The sequence below is a fragment of the Eucalyptus grandis genome, chromosome 5, assembly GCF_016545825.1.
Source record: "Eucalyptus grandis isolate ANBG69807.140 chromosome 5, ASM1654582v1, whole genome shotgun sequence".
In the NCBI taxonomy this organism is placed as follows: Eukaryota; Viridiplantae; Streptophyta; class Magnoliopsida; order Myrtales; family Myrtaceae; genus Eucalyptus; species Eucalyptus grandis.
In genome coordinates, this window is record NC_052616.1 from 20,554,779 (window position 1) to 20,571,090 (window position 16,312).

Genomic DNA, 16,312 nt, shown 5'->3' on the forward strand with positions numbered 1-16,312 from the left:
CCAAGAATTATGTTCTTGAGGTGTTTGCTGCTATGTACCTCTAGTATTTGCTAGAGAAGAACAATTTTATTGATAGTGAAGATTTTCAGGTGGACTTCGGTCCCATGGTTTTTTATCTCCTCACATCGAGGAGGTTTTCCACGTAAAAAATCGTCTTGTGTTCGCGTGCTTAGTATTTATTTGACTTTACTATATCGATTCCTATTAGGTTTACACAAGAGGGGAGATTATTTTATTCCGCTGCATTGATTTGATATTGTTCGAATTATTACCGTTCTCCCATCAGAGTGGTATCAAAGCAACAGGTTATTGCTTGATTTTTCTGCCTTGTGTTAAACAATGGAAACAAATACGAGTAGAATGGTTACACTGAATGGTTCGAATTATCATATCTGGAAAGGGAAGATGGAAGATCTTTTATATGTGAAAGATTTTTATTTGCATGTATTTGCTGAGGAGAAACCAGAGAATAAAACTAACGCTGAATGGTCCATATTTCATCGTCAAGTGTGTGGTTATATCAGGCAGTGGGTAGATGATAATGTTTTAAACCATATTATTGAGGAAACACATGCACGCAGTTTATGAGATAAGCTCGAACAGTTATATGCTCGAAAGACTGGGAATAATAAGTTATTTTTGATAAAACAGATGATGGCTCTGAGATATCATGATGGTACTCGTTTGCCTGATCATTTAAATTCTTTTCAAGGAATTATAAATCAGTTGGCTGCGATGGGAATCAAGTTTGATGATGAGATACAAGCACTATGGTTGCTTGGTACTTTGCCGGACTCATGGGAGACGTTCCGAACATCTTTGTCTAATTCTGCCCCGGATGGTACAATTACCATGGATTTAGCCAAGAGTAGTATTTTGAATGAAGAGATGAGAAGGAAGACACAGGGATCATCCTCTTCACATTCTGATGCCTTGGTTGTTGAGAAAAGGGGGAGAAGTGAGTCTCGAGGTCCGAGAAATAGAGATAAAAGTCGAGACAAAAGCAGAGGTAAGTATAATAAATTTGCTAATGTTGAGTGCCATTATTGTCATCAGAAGGGACATATTCAGAGGTTTTGTCGCCAGTTAAAAAGGGAGAAACAAAAGGAGAAAGGTAAAAAGAAGAAAAGTGATGATGACAGTGATGACAATCGTGTCGCTGCATTTAAAGAAGACTTTCTCACTATTTTTTATGGTGATGTGGTGAATTTTGTTTCTCATGAGACCAGTTGGGTAATTGATAGTGGTGCATCCGTTCATGCTACATCTCGTAGGGATTTCTTTACATCATACAGGTCAGGTGACTTCGGATCTGTGAAGATGGGAAACAATGGACTAGCTCAAGTTGTAGGCATCAGTGATCTGTGCCTAGAAACCAGCAGTGGCACAAGGTTAGTATTGAATAATGTTAAACATATACCTGATATCCGCTTGAATTTGATTTCTACAGGCAAGTTGGATGATGAGAGGTATTGCAGCACCTTCAGTAATGGTCAATGGAAACTTACCAAAAGTTCTCTTGTTGTGGCTAGAGGTGAAAAATATTATTCGTTATACATTATGCAGGAAAAGTTGTCTACAGACAAAATTAATGCAGTAGATAGCGAAAATGCAGCTAAGTTATGGCATAAGAGGCTCAGTCACATTAGTGAGAAGGGTTTGTCAATATTGGCCAAGAAGAAGCTCCTTTCAGGATTGAAAAGTTCAGCGCTAAAGAAGTGTGCTTATTGTTTAGCAGGAAAACAGAACAGAGTTGCATTTAAAAGCTCCCCTCCTTCAAGAAAGTCAGGTATTCTAGATTTAGTGCATTCTGATGTTTGCGGTCCTATGAAAACAAAATCACTTGGTGGCTCTCTTTATTTTGTTACTTTTATAGATGATTTTTCAAGGAAAATTTGGATTTATACCTTGAAAACTAAAAATCAAGCGTTAGATGCTTTTAAGCAATTTCAGGCTTCAGTTGAGAGACAGACTGGAAAGAAATTGAAATGCATCGGGCGATAACGGGGAGAGTATATTGGACCTTTTGATGAATACTGCAGATAACAAGGTATTCAACATCAAAAGACACCTCCCAAGACGCCTCAGTTAAATGGCTTAGCTGAGAGAATGAACAGAATACTGGTTGAAAGGGTAAGATGCTTACTTTCACATTCAAAGCTACCTGGATCCTTTTGGGGTGAGACTTTAAGTACAATTGTGCATATATTAAATCTTACTCCATGCGTTCCTTTAGAGTTTGATGTTCCTAATAGAGTTTGGATAGGCAAAGAAGTTTCTTATGATTATTTGCGTGTATTTGGGTGCAAAGCATTTGTGCATGTTCCCAAAGATGAGAGGTCTAAACTTGATGTGAAAACACGACAGTGCATATTTATTGGTTATGGACAGGATATGCTTGGCTACAAATTTTATGATCCACTTGAAAAGAAAATTGTAAGAAGCAGAGACATTGTGTTTATGGAAGATCAAACAATAGAGGATATTGAGAAATCGAAGATGATTTCAGCACCACGGAGTTAGTGATAATCTGGTTGATTTAGATCCAGTTCCTCTTACAAATATTCCTACACAGGTTGATGAAGAGCAGCAGGAAGTCAATGTTCCAAATAACGCACATGTTCCTGAACATGTTGAAATAGATAATATTATTCCTAAACCAGAGGCTCAATTAGATGTTCTACTGGATGTTCCAGTCCGGAGATCCGTTAGAGACCGACGACCTTCCACCAGGTATTCTGAAGATGAGTATGTATTATTGACTGATGCAGGTGAACCAGAGTGTTATGCAGAAGCAATAGAAGATGAGTACAAAAGCAATTGGTTCAATGCTATGCGAGATGAGATGCAGTCACTTTATGATAATCATACTTTTGAATTGGTGAAGTTACCTAAAGGTAAAAGAGCTTTGAAGAACAAGTGGGTATATAGGTTGAAGCAAGATGAACATACTTTACAACCACGGTTCAAAGCTAGATTGGTTGTTAAGGGATTCGGTCAGAGAAAAGGTATTGATTTTGATGATATATTTTCTCCGGTAGTGAAAATGTCTTCTATCCGTGTGGTACTAGGCTTGGCAGCTAGCCTAGATTTAGAAATTGAGCAAATGGATGTTAAAACGGCCTTCTTACATGGTGACTTGGAGGAAGAGATATACATGGAACAACCTGAGGGTTTCAAAGTGAAAGGGAAAGAGGATTATGTGTGCAAATTGAAGAAAAGTCTCTATGGCCTAAAATAAGCACCGAGACAGTGGTATAAGAAATTTGCGTCAGTTATGACAGAATAGGGCTATAAGAAGATTTCCTCGGATAACTGTGTGTTTGTCCAAAAATTTTCTGATGATGACTTTATTATTCTCTTGCTTTATGTTGATGATATGCTGATTGTTGGCAGGAATGCTTCAAGAATTAAGTTATTGAAAAAACAGTTGAGCAAGTCTTTTGCCATGAAAGACTTGGGCTCGGCGAAGCAGATTCTTGGCATTAGAATTACTCAAGACAGAGATGCTAAGAAGTTATTTTTGTTGCAAGAGAAATATATTGAGAAGATCCTTCAGAAATTTTACATTGACAAGGCTAAAGTGGTTAGTACTCCTCTTGTTGCCCACTTTAAGTTAAATATGATGCAAAATCCTACGACTGATAAAGAGAAGAAAGATATGGAAAGTATTCCATATGCTTCAGCTGTAGGAAGCTTAATGTATGCAATGGTATGTACACGCCCAGACTTGGCGCATGCAGTTGGCGTTGTTAGTCGCTATTTGTCAAATTCAGGTAGAGAGCACTGGAATGCAATAAAGTGGATTATGAGGTATCTTCGGGGAACTTCAAATTTGAAACTCAGTTTCGGGACAGGGAAACTTGAGTTAGTTGGATACACAGATTCCGACTTGGCATGAGATATTGATACTCGTAAATCTACTTCTGGTTATTTGATTTCTTTTGCGGGTGGAGCTGTGTCATGGAAGTCAAGATTGCAGAAGTGTGTTGCACTTTCTACAACCGAAGCTGAATTTATTGCAGCGACTGAAGCTAGTAAAGAGATGCTATGGATGAAGAAGTTCTTAGAAGAACTTGGGTTCAAGCAAAAGAGGTATGTGCTATTTTGTGATAATCAAAGCGCAATTCATCTTGGTAAGAATTCATCTTTTCATTCTAGATTGAAACATATTGATATTAGATATCATTGGATAAGGGATGTTCTAGATGAAAAGTTGTTGGAACTTGAGAAAATTCATACGGATCATAATGGCTCCGATATGATGACGAAGACTCTACCAAGAGAGAAGCTTGAACATTGCCGTTTGATAGCAGGGATGGTGAATCCCTCCACATTGTCGTGAGGGGGAGATTTGTTAGCTGGGTTCACTCCTATGTGGAGGAAGCCCAATGAGTTACAAGCCCAAAAAGGGCTTGAGCCCATATAATAAATTATATGAGGAAATAGGGTTTCTCACTATCTATATAAAGATGTAGCAGCATAAAATGAAATAGTAACAAGAGAAAAAGAGAAAGCAGAAAATCTGGGGTTTGGGGCAATATCTGATTTACATCTAGCTGGCGTCGGAGGTCGATTCGTGGTCTGATTGAGCTGAAATTTTGTCAGCATGTTCGTGGCGCAATTTAATCGAATCTGAATGGTTTGATTTTCATTTGAAGCTCCATACATCAGGTTTTTCGTGGATTGATCAAAACCTACGTTTTTGGTCAGATTTATCCTTGATCTCTTGTGAAGTTAATGTGTATTGCTAATAATTATGTTCTTGAGGTGTTTGCTGCTATGTACCTCTAGTATTTGCTAGAGGAGAACAATTTTATTGATAGTGAAGATTTTTAGGTGGACTTCGGTCCTGTGGTTTTTTTATCTCCTCACATCGAGGAGGTTTTTCACGTAAAAAATCGTCTTGTGTTCGCGTGCTTGGTATTTATTTTACTCTATTATATCGATTCCTATTAGGTTTACACAAGAGGGGAGATTATTTTATTCCGCTGCGTTGATTCGATATTGTTCGAATTATTACCGTTCTCCCATCATTGGGAGTGGCAGCCATTGACACAGTGGCCACCATGACCTCGAGGAAGAACGGGAAGCCCATGTGAGAGAGATGATGAGGTAGATGGAGAACAAGAAAGGTCCTTATTGGAAGGCGTAAATGGCTTGCCGGGGGAGGTGGTCACTGGAGCTATCCTACCAGATGCCACCCCCGAGTGTTTTGCGGGGAAGTGACCCCAGATCCGGAAGGTGACGGCTGCGATGAGGGTGGCGACCACGAGGAGGACGTTGTGGACCTCTGTTGGGGAGTCACGGCCGTGGTGGTTGAGCAACACCTTGATCAATTTCGTCGGGCTCTTTGGAGGATTTGCCACTGGAGAGAGAGGAGGTGAACTCTGATGATATTTCCCGGGAGAACTTTTTTGAAGGGAATAATGAACTTTTCTGGCCATTCAGTCAAATATAAAGTGATGGCCGTGACCATGAAAAGAGTATGCAGAATGTTTGGTCGTGGTACGCACATGCAAAGCTTCATCGTCATTGGAGGGACTGTATTGGCCCGGTATATTTTCAAAAAGCTCAACCCCTTTTAACACGTTCTAGTTTCAGTTGGCCTTTTGCTTTTCATTTATTTTTGTCGATTCGATGAGGACCATCTGGAGTTGAAAGAGTCGAATCATTTATAGTTTTTCTACGGTAGATGGTTGAGAGATGAGTCAGCTGCTGAACCTAAGCCAACCCCAATCAAGTATTTTCTTCTCTTTCTAGCATCCAATCCTTGAAAATACAAGTGGGCGCGTTCGTGTCATGGTTAAAGTTACAGAATCTTAAACTAAATAAGACGGACGCGAATTCGTCGCTGCCTACCACACACCCACTTTCTACAGCGCTGTCAGATTTAGCTCGCTGGCTATCGGCCTCTTCCTTTATCTCTCCCTCCCTCCGTCCCTGCCTCCACCGTGCCACCACCACGATTGGCTCCCACCCACCTGAGACGCAGTGGCTTCCACCAAGCTTGCGGCTTCGACTCTTGCCCATCAGATCCATCATCACCTCATGGCCCTCTCTCTACCTCCCATCTCTTTGCCCTGCCACCGGATCTCAACGTGGAGTTGGTGCTGCTGTCGAGACCTCGCCCGGATCTCAACGGTTTTATAGGCTAGCGTTGGGTTGGAGGAGAAGTTAGAGAGGAATAATATGGAGACAGGGAGAGAGCCAAAAGGAGAGAAACAAAGGTTGACATGTGTCAACCGTTGAAGTGTGCCGCGGATGATGGCGTCTGTGGTAGGCAAGATAGGATCTGCTTTCGGATGATACAGCTTCCTAAACATGGTTATAAGATCCTACAGATACGAGGAATTCTACAGCATATATCTTCATAAATGTATTTATTACATGAAAGTTGTAACAAAAGTTTGAACTTTCCACCGACGAGCATATAGTTTGGATTGTACTTACTATCTTAGTGGCTCGATCCACCAATAATGCTATGGAGTATAACTATGCAACTGAGATCATCACAATTTAAAATAGGGTTATGTTATGCTAACGGCACCGTCATTTTTTTTTTTTTTTGACAATAACAGAGCATTCTTGAGTATTCATATTTCATGGAAACGGAACCACTTTCTTCACCAATTTTCAAAAAAAAAAGAAAAAAAATCACTTGCTATATCAAGGGTATATAAGATAATTTTTCTTACAATTAACTTTTCTTTCAAAATTTATGCTGATTTGGTAATTATTCCCAAAGTAGAGTTTGGTGAAAACCCTTCATTCCTTTTTCTTTCTGTTTCCATTTTTTGACTTTAGGTTGTGAGCTGATTGTTCGCATGTACAAGTTGCAACATGAACAAGCCCAGCGTTTGGATTGTTGTTGGAGGCAATCATGAAAAGCTGTAGAAAAGGAAAACTGGCAGCCCAGATCTAAAACGTTCTTTGAAGAAGAACATTAGATATGATCATTCACTAAATGATTTGTTATTCAATTCATATATGCAACTTCAATGAAATTAAGAGTAAATCTGAAATTAAATAGCGTCCGAACCATTTTATCTGAGATTTTACAAAGTATATAAATATTGACATTTAGATGCGCATATAACTTATTTCTTCTTTTTTTTGATAATTTGAATTTTAAAATACATTAGATTTTATTGGGAAAGTGAACAAGTTATTTCCAATTTTTGCCTTACACAAAAAAAAAATGCACTCTAAAATCACATCAATAATGACAAAAACAAGAAAGTTATTTCAGTGGAATCACTTCAGTAACTTAAATGATATTATTTAGTCTCAAGTGCAATGATAGTTACATTTTTTTTTTAATGCAAAATCATCTTAAATGCGGATGCTGGCGGAGCGTCGGTGCGGGAGGGGGCACCTCACGGTTGTGCAAGCGCAAGGACCGCACAGTGGCGGAAAGAGTCCGAAGGAAGACCGTTTCTTCTCTGGCTGCTTCTTTTCTCCGTTCTCCTCTCCCTCCCCTCTTTCTCTCTCTCAGCTCTCTCCTATTAACGGCCACTGGGAGGCGTGTATGGCTTCTGCCACCACCAGCTGCCCTGCCGGCTTGGCCCCGATCAGGAAATCATGCCCCTCTCTCTCTCTCTCTCTCTCTCTCTCTCTCTCTCTCTCTTTATTTTTTTTTTTTTCAATTAATTAGTTTAATTTTTTTATTTTAAAAATATTTTTCTAATAAATTCTATAAATATAAATGCAAATGTACCTAACGTGTATATGCTATGCAATTTAATGAAAATTGTTTCTATTTATTGTTTAAAAATTAATCTATAATTTTTAATGCAATTAAATCCTAAATGAATGGGCAAAATATATGTGTCAACAAGTACAAATAAGAATCTTATTGTAATTTCAAAGAATATGCATTATCTGAATGAGATATAACCTACAATGTTTTTAAAGTTTTACATGTCAAATCACAAAAGAGGAGAAAGAAGTTGGAAAACTCCTCTAGCCTCTAATTTTAATGAATCCCAATCTTTTATGGTGGGCTGATAATTATTTGCCAACGGTCAGGGAGAGCCCCGGTTTGTATTACCATCTAAATGATGAGTGTGTTTAGACTCCCAATCAGTATTCCGATTTTTTAATAGCATCTGCCTTGGTTGAGAACTCACTCATCAAGGAATACAAATTAAGTGAAGTTATGTAAATGATAATAAGGAGCAGCTTAAAAATTAAAAAAAAATGATAAATAAAACAAACAAACATCACTAAATAACTCAGATGATGGTTAATAACTCAATAATATGCAGTAAGTTAGTGGGAAAAAGTTGATGAATTTCCTGATTTAGGCCGGTAACCTTTAAAAGCTAACTGATGCAAGTAAAAGTTTGTAACTTAATAGGAAAGTCGGCAAGTTAAAAAATTTTAAAAAATGATAAATAATTCAAATAAGATTTGGTAATCCAAAATTAATTGATGATTTTAGTCTGAAAAAGTTGATAAACTTGAATTTAGGGTGATAATTTCATGTAAGAGTTAGTAAATTCAAAGTGGTAGTAGGTTATAAAAATAAATGTGGGTAAGTTAATACAAAAATTGGTAGTTCGCAAACTATAGAAGAGCGATAGTATCTTCATGAAGATATTGATTAACATGTAGGGGATAGAGAAGATATACAACATTTAAGCTACTTAATGGAGCGCTCAATTAGTTTAACCTATTGTGTCAAGACGTTATTGTCATGCTCACCTACACTGCAATCAAAGAATTAATTTAAACTAATAAAAATTTCCAGAAAACGTTCTATAAAATGAGTTCTTACGGTATTTTTAGTGGTTTTCGCCCATAAGTGCGAATTTTCTATTCCTTCTCTTTTTGGCTTTCTAACCTTTGATGCAATATGCCACTAAGAGTTCTTACAGACAGATGCCCAATACCTAGATAGCGACGTGCGGACCCCTCAAGTGCCACAACTTTGACACTTAAGTGCCATAACTTAGGAAAGGTACACTTGTCAAAAATCGGAGAAAATTGATCACTTGAGTGCCAATCCGGCCAAAATGCCGACGTGGCATTTTTCCGGCAAAAGCGCGCCCAAAACGACGTCGTTTTGGGCTGACGTGAAAAAATAAATAATTAATTAATTTAATTTAATTTAAAATTAAATTTAGTTAAAATATTAAAAAATAATTTTAAAATTAAATTTAATAAAAATATTAAAAAATAATTAAAAACTTTAAAAAAATTAATAAAAAAGGCAATGGGGGGCGAGGGGGATCGGCCCTCGGCCGCCCCCGTTCCCTTTTTTTAATGTTTTTAAAAAATTTTAAAGTTTTTCAAAGTTTTTAAAATTTTAAAATTATTATTTTTTAAAAATATTTTAACTAAATTTAATTTTAAAATTATTATTTTTTAATATATTAACTAAATTTAATTAATTAATTTTTATTTTTTTATTTTTTTGTTACGTTAGCCCAAAACGACGCCGTTTTTGCATTATTTCGCCACGTCAGCATACAAAACGGCGTCGTTTTGGGCATGCTTTGCCGGAAAAATGCCACGTCGGCGTTTTGGCCGGACTTTGGCCGGAGTGGCACTCAAGTGATCTGTTTTTCTTCGAATGTGGCACTTAAGTGTACCTTTCGTAAGTTATGACACTTAAGTGTCCATTTGGCCAAAGTTATGGCTCTTGAAGCGTTCTTTGCCCCTAGATAGCCGCCAAAAAAGTAAGTCTCACGCATTCATCGCAAAATCATTCAGTCTTTCTATGGCATGACGTTTTGGATAGGAGTTACGTAACAAAATTAAAGAATTACAACAATTTGCAACTGAAAATCCATCCACTAGAGAACCTAGAAGGCCCTATATAGTTACTTAGGGCCCGTTTGGTTCGGCTTTTGGGGAATTCATTTGCAGTAATGCAAATACCTTTGGATAAATGGGGTTTTCTGGAATGCAAATATCGTTTGGTAAATTTTGCATTGAAAAACAACTTTGGCCAAAATACCGTTTGGTAAAATTTGCATTTGTAATTAACTTTTATTAAATTAAAAAAGCCAAAATACACTTATATATATTTTTTGAAGTCCAGCCACCGGACCACTGGATCCGGCGGCCGGACTGCCGGATCCGGCCACCGGACCGTCGGATCCGGCCCCCAGACAGTCACTGGGATCAGGCGACCCCAAGCAATAGCTACCTGAGGCCGTGCCACTCAGGCGACCGTTGCCTGGGTCGCGCGACCTTAGGCGGCCGTCGCCTGGGTCACGCAATTCTCAGGCCATCAGTGGCCTGAATCGCGCCACCTAGGCATCGCCTGAGGTTCGGCAACGGTCGTCGAGGTCGGGCGACCCTTAGGTGGCGGTCGCCGGTGTGTCGCCGATGTGCGTGACCCCTTGGCCAGCGGTCATCGGCCTCCAATCGGTGGTGGCTTGGAGAAGATGAATAGTACCAACTTGCATTCCCAGGATGCAACTTGCTAATGCACCTCAAGAGCTCCATTGGACTAAAGGCCTTTGGACTCCTTTGGAGATGCAATTGCATCTTACCAAAGTCGCGCAAAAATACGAACCAAACGCGTTTACATTTGGCCAAGGGACTTTAGAGTCCAAATGAGCATTCCAAATACTGAACCAAACAAGGCCTAGTCGTTAAGACGAGGATCCTTTATTATCATTGTCTCCAATCCCTAAAATCAGATGCTAAACGCGTGAGGTTTTTTATTTCATCATATTCGAAAAATCCAAGGTCCTCTACTGACTTTTTTAAACTTTAACCATGTATTCTACTTTCTTAACTTCTTTAACCAAGTAGTAAATATATTGATAACAAAAAATGAGTTAATCCAATTTTAGAAAACACTTAACCCAATGGCTACGACAAAAATCAAAGTTTAGAGCGAATCTTGAACTTTTCAAGATTTGCAGGCTATTGAGTATCAGCGCCAAAAGCTCAAGAGGGTAACCGATAACTTTTACAAATGAGAGACTGTATTGCTCAAAATGCTAAAGTTTAAGTGGGTTGCAGAAATTATTCTAAATATTTAATTTACCTATCAAATCATAAGAAAATTTTCTATTAGATCAATAAATATGAATTTATTATCTTTGGATCAATTGAAATCTTCTTTATTATTAATTCAAAGGAAAAAATAGGAAGAGAGAGAGAGGGGGGGAGGAGGTAGAGGTAGTTCCACATAGCTGAGAAAGTGGTGGGTCAAGAGAAAATGTTATATTGCCCACAGATCCGAATTTTCGGGGCCAAAATAAATTGGGCCAAGATGATGGGCTCAATAGAGGTTATTATCTATTTGGGTCGGTCCAGACTACCAGGCTTTAGGTGGTGAAGCCTGAATGGGCCTAGACCCGCCCGAGCTATTACTTGAAAAAGGAACACAAAGTAGCTCTCTTTTTTTTCATTTTCTTCCTGGCCCACTTAGTCTATTTCACATGAACCGTCCGATCATGCAGATCCTATTAGATCTAATGACTTGTATGGAGTGAGCTAACGAAGCCCGGGACTAGCTATTGATTTTTCTCCCACCGGGGTTGCCTCAACCACCACCATTTAACCTCTCCTTCCCACGCTTGTCAGCCACTTCCCTTCTTACATCTCACCTCATTCCACTCTGCAGCGACCACTCAATCTCCTCAAGCTCCTTTTTCCATCGCTAAAGAAGTGACAGCTGCAGAATCCGCTCCATTATTTGATCTTGGATTACTTTCCATTACACAGTGGAGCATCTGGGGCTTCATGTTAACCTATTGAACTATTTTCTTTTTTGACCAGTTGCAGATTTTCATCACCAGATCTAAGAGGCACAAACGCAAATCCCTGCTCGGGTTCAGTTTCAACCGTCATGGAGTAGCAGATTTTTCAAGCTTCACAACAGATTTTCGGACTTGGCTAGGACTGAATCGAATAGGAACGGTCTAGTTTGGCAGCCAAACGTTTTGTTGTGGTTTGGGCTAGTGTTCCGGGCCTAGAGTAAGCAGGCCCAGTATGTTTGGGCCAGGCTTTAATTTTGACAAAAGCCCGGCCCGTGAACACCTCTACTATATACCATATAGATCAATATCATTGAAAAGTTAATTGTATGGACGTCACCATGATCTCCACATTATTAACTGCTTTTGTGGATCTGGTCTACATGATCTATAGACCATGCAATGTTTTTGAGTGATTATACCACTGAAAGGTGAAACATACTTAAGAATGCAACCCAAAGGCAATCTATGTTATTTATTGGATAAATTTCATAGTCAACAACCCCAGATCTTTGTAGATACATAAACAAAAGAGATTTTACTTGACTATAATGTTTATTGAAACTCTTTTTTGAAATATTTAGTTTTTCATCGGAGTCCGTATAAATGTTTGCGGCTTTTGGTATATTCTCCCAACCGTATCCTTCGAAAACCAAAAATGAGGTTTTGCAGTGACAAAGGCTAACGGACTGGTGGCATAAGCGTACTGCCCCTTTAAATGTTTCACATCTTTTAATATATGTTTATGAAATCATAATTGATTCCCACGAGATTTATTTTGACGAGTTCTTAAATGGGATGTGTGTAGCATCTATGTAGCACGGACACTCTCCGGAAGCCTTCGTGTCGTGTCCGACACTCCGACACGTGTCCGACACGCTCTGACACGTCCCGACACGCTCCGACACGCGGTCAACGAGTGTCGAAGAATCCGACACGTGGTCAACTCTCTCTGACACGCTCCGACACGCGAGTCCAGAATTCCGACACGCGATTCCGACACGCACAGGGTTAATTTTAAAAAATTCTAATACTTGAGGGGTCAAAATATAAACATACACAAAAAAGTAATAAAAGAAGTAATAAAATTGCTATAAATATACATGCAAGGAGTCAATTTTTTTTTTCAGTTTTTTTTAGAATTGTTTATTTTTTTCAAAAGTCTTTTACTATGAAAGAAAAAATAAAAAATGCTATATATAATAAATAAATAAATTTAAAAATATCATTTTAGCATTTTTCTTTAAACAATGTTTTTTTCCTCTAAGTTTTGTGTATTATTGTAACAAATTAAAATAATGAATGATATTATTTAATATTTTTCGTGTAAATTAATTATAGGCTATTTTTCATTATTTATTTATGTATTTATATATAAAAATATATTTAATATATAACGTGTCGGAATGTGTCGAAATTCTCTATTTTTAAGAAATGACGTGTCGGCGTGTCGTGTCGTGTCGTGTCGCGTGTCGCGTGTCTGTGTCAGTGCTACATAGTGTAGCATTACACAATGCAAGATATTGTCCCAAATTTTCGATGAGAGAAAAAGATAGAAATTTAATCCAAAAGCAAAACAAGTATAAGAAGTCGACCCATGTGGTCCCGTCATAAAGATCAACCAACTATCAGACGTCGAAAAGCCTAGTATGCGTTTAAACAAGTAGTTCCCTAATAAATGACTCCTTAATTTGATGCTTCCAACTAAGTTGGAATTTTAAAAATCTTGGTGTGTGTTTGAAGGGAAAAATTGTCCAAAAAGTCATAAACTTATTATATGCTAGCCAATTCGATTCTAAACCATTTAATTATGTTAATTCATTCATAAACCTTTATATAATGACCAATTCAATCATAAGCCCTTTAAATACGTCAATTTAATTTTAAACATTTTAATGATTTGTCAATGTAGTCCTCAACGATTTCCAACTAAAATTACTCGGAATGACTAAATTGGCAAATCCTTAAATGATTTAGGACTAAATTAGCAAATTATTAAAATGTTTATGACTAAATTGACACGATTAAAATGTTTAGAACTAAATTGGCATAATTAAAAGATTTAGGATTAAATTGGCCACCGTACAATAGATTTAGAAATTTGTGAAATGATAATGACACATAGGCAAGTGCTATCATCCTAAGGTCATGACTATCATTAGCAATATTAGGATATTTGGTTGATTTCACATATCTTTAAGGATTATGCATATATCTCCTTTTATAGAGCATATCCTTGATTGATTGTATTTGATATTATGTTTATCTTGCTACCTATAATAGTTATCACGTGAAACCTATAAATAGGCTAATGTAATCCTCATTATGAATATATCAAATTATACGGAAGTTCCTCAAATTTATCTTTCGCATTATTATTTTCAACTAGTATGACGTAATAGGTATAATTTTTAATGATCAACATCAACTTTATTTCCACCGAAAAGAGATAATTAGAGAGAAAATGACATTGCTAGACGTCATTATCGTGACGAGCTTTTCAAACTTAGGGTAGATAGATAGTGTGTCCCAATAAAGAAACAAATTCAAATGAGTTTCACGTTATGATAGCTCACGAATTTAATTTTTGGGCTCACGAAAAGATGGTGCTTTGTTATGAACTCCATCAACAAGAAAGGTAGTTTCATAGGTGCCACTCATCTCCAGAAATTTAGAACTACAAAGTTACTTTTTACTGAAACTGAACTACTAAAGTCCCTATAATGTATCTTTACAAACTGAACTACTTTAGAAATTTGTCTTCCGCATTATTATTTTTAACTACTATGACGTAACAGGTATAGTTTTTAGTGGTCAACACCAACTTTATTTCCACTGAAATGAGATAATTAGAGAGAAAACGACATTGCTAGACCCGTCATTACCTCAATGAGCTTTTGAAACTTTAGAGGAGATAGATAGTGTCCCAATAAAGAAACAAATTCAAATGAGTTTCATGTTATGATAGCTCATGAATTTAATTTTTTGGGCTCACAAAAAGATGGTGCTTTGTTATGAACTCCATCAACAATAGAGAAAGGTACTTTCGTAGGTGCCATTCATCTCAAGAACTTTAGGAATACAGAGTTACCTTTTTACTAAAATTGAACTACTTAAGTCCCCATAATGTATTTTTACAAACTGAACTACTTTAGAAATTTGTCTTCCGCATTATTTTTTCCAACTACTATGATGTAACAGGAATAGTTTCCGATGGTCGACATCGACTTTATTTCCACCGCAAAGAGATAATTAGAGAGAAAATGACTTTGTTAGATGTCATTATTGCGACGAGCTTTTCAAATTAGGGTATATAGATAGTGTGTCCCAATCAAACGAGTTTCACGTTATGATAGCTCATGAATTTAATTTTTGGGCTCACAAAAAGATGGTGCTTTGTTATGAACTCCATCAACAATAGAGAAAGGTACTTTCGTAGGTGCCATTCATCTCAAGAACTTTAGGAATACAAAGTTACTTTTTACTAAAATTGAACTACTAAAGTCCCCATAATGTATTTTTACAAATTGAACTACTTTAGAAATTTGTCTTCGCATTATTTTTTTCAACTACTATGATGTAACAGGAATAGTTTTCGATGGTCGACATCGACTTTATTTCCGACGCAAAGAGATAAATAGAGAGAAAATGACATTGCCAGACCTGTCATTACCTCGACGAGCTTTTCAAACTGTAGAGGAGATAGATAGTGTGTCCCGATAGAGAAACAAATTCAAATGATTTTCAGGTTATAATAGGTCATGAATTTAATCTTTGGGCTCACAAAAAGATGGTACTTTGTTATGAACTCCATCAACAATAGAGAAAGGTGCTTTTGTAGGTGCCATTTATCTTTAAAGGAAAAAGTGTTAAAAAAGTCATAACTGTTTTGCATTTGTGCCAATTTAATCATAAACTTTTTGTTGGTACCAAATTAGTCCTAAACATTTTCACTTGATGTCAATTTAGTTTTTTTTGACTAATTTTGACTGAATTTTGCTGATTGGGCGCCAGCCAGCTGATGTGGCACAATCGGTGTTGATATGAATAACTTTTAATAATAGTTTAATATTTTTGAATTTTTTTATTTTCTTTTTCCTTTTCCTTTTCTTTTTTCCTTCTCCTTCTTCTTCCTCTAGTCAGTCGTCGGACCTCGGTGACCAACTAGAGGCGATGGCCGATGAGGCTTTAGCCCTTGCTAGTGGCCACTCTTGCATGGAGCCGCTAGGCTTGCCCTCGCCAGATTATTCGAGGATCAAGACTCGTTGGCCATGGGCTAGGCTCGACCTCGCTAAATCTGGTGAGGTTGAGCCTCGCTAGCCTAGCATGAGGCCGACCTTGCGGCCTTTGGCCAGGGCTCAAGCCTTAACAAGGCCAACATGGTCGACCTTGACCTCGCTAACCGTTGCCTCTTGCCGATTGCCAAGGTCCAGCAATTGGCTGGAGGAAGCAGGAAGAGAAGGAAAAAAGAAAAAAGAATAAGAAAATGAAAATGAGTATAAAAAATTCAAAAATATTAAAATATTGTTAAAAATTATCAACATCAACGCCGATTGTGCCACGTCAGCCGACCGGCTTCCAATTAG